Source organism: Galeopterus variegatus, unplaced genomic scaffold, assembly GCF_000696425.1.
Source record: "Galeopterus variegatus unplaced genomic scaffold, G_variegatus-3.0.2 Scaffold1953, whole genome shotgun sequence".
In the NCBI taxonomy this organism is placed as follows: Eukaryota; Metazoa; Chordata; class Mammalia; order Dermoptera; family Cynocephalidae; genus Galeopterus; species Galeopterus variegatus.
The window spans coordinates 108,543-110,104 of NW_007728064.1; positions in this window are offsets into that span (position 1 = coordinate 108,543).

Here is a 1,562-nt window from a genome sequence, read left to right on the forward strand (position 1 = left end):
GCGTCCGTGCGCAGTGCTCTGCAGTCCGTCTCCCTGACTGACACTGACTCGCCCAGGCCAGCTGAGGAACCCCAAGGCTCGCGGGAGGGGGGAAGGGAGAGGGAGGAGAGCGCCCGCCGATCCCGGGAGAGGCAGGCCGGCCAGCCAATCACAACCGGGTGCCCGCCCTCCCAGCCAGGGGGCTGGAATGGGGGCGTGGCTATGCGCGGCGCTGCGGACCAATGGCAAGGTAAGTGGGTGGGGAGTTGAGAGCCAGCGTCCTCCTCAGCACGCCAAGTTTCCAACTGAAAGGCGCGTGACTCTTGTGTATGTGCGAGGGAAGGAGGCGTGGCCAGCTGGGACCCGAAAGCCAGTCAGAAATGAGAGCTGTTGGGAAGGGGGCGGGGCCTCCCGTCCGGCTACCAATGGAAAGGAGCCGTCCGCGGGTTTGGCGCTTCCCAAGGGGGCTCTGTAGTAGATCCCGGTGCCTGGCTTGGCCAGGTTGAGCTAATTCCCTGTGGCGTGAGGCGGCCCGATCTCGCTGCACAGCCTTACTGGTTGCCCAGGCTCAATGCCGGTGCAGGAAGGGCTGCCCGAGAAACAGACTAGGGACGGCTTAAGATGCACACAGCGTAAAAAGAAGCCGGGGTACCGGCCATTGCCTCCCACACCACTACTCGTGCGCGCCCTTCCGCCGGGGCAAACGGTGGCGGGGTGGCCCCGGCACCGCCGCGGATCCTCTCTCTCAGTGCATCTTGCTTCTCCGTAGGGGACGCGCGCCCTCGGCGGCTAGCGGTCAGGTGGCGCCACCTGCCGGCTGCACAGGCGTCCTTCAACGCTTTCCCGATCCGCCGCAAACCCCAAAAGGTGTGCTGGAGTTAAGAGTGGGAAGATTACAGGGACAGTTTCCCAAACTTCCTAGTCAAAAGAATTTTCACATCGTTTTGGTAAAAGTATATATTCCTTGGACTTCATCCCATACCTGCAGAATGGGAAGGGCCCAGAATCTGCATTTCTAATAGGTACCCAGGCAAGTTTAGAAATAGGAGGAGGCAGACATCCTAAGCAGACCCAGAAAGGCTCATTCTTAATCACACAGACCAAACTCTGATAGGTTCGTAGGTTGCTCGAGAGCAAAAAATTCTGGAGACTTAGCTCCCCAGGGCTTCCAAGCCCACTGTAGCTGGAAAAGACGCGGTAGCAAAGTAGCCAAATTGGTCTTTTTCGAAACAATTATTCAAAAAATAATTGCTTCCCTACCTTTTTTTTTAATATTCTACAAGTATATTTTCTTCCCTTTTTGTAAACACATCAAACATTTCTGACTTATTTCTGGTATGATTAATTTCGGGGATGACTGCAGTGGCCTCCTAAGTGATCTCTCCCCTTCTACACCTGCCCCTTGCTCCTCTCAGCCCAGCAGCCAGTGATCTCGTTAAATTAGATCCTATTTACTACCTTGTTTGAAACCCTCTGCTGGTTTCCTGTCATCACGGTAAAAGCCAAAGTACCTACAATAGCCCACAAGACTCTAAAGGGTCTGCTCTCTCCCCTTACTTCTCTAACCTCATCACCTGCTGCTT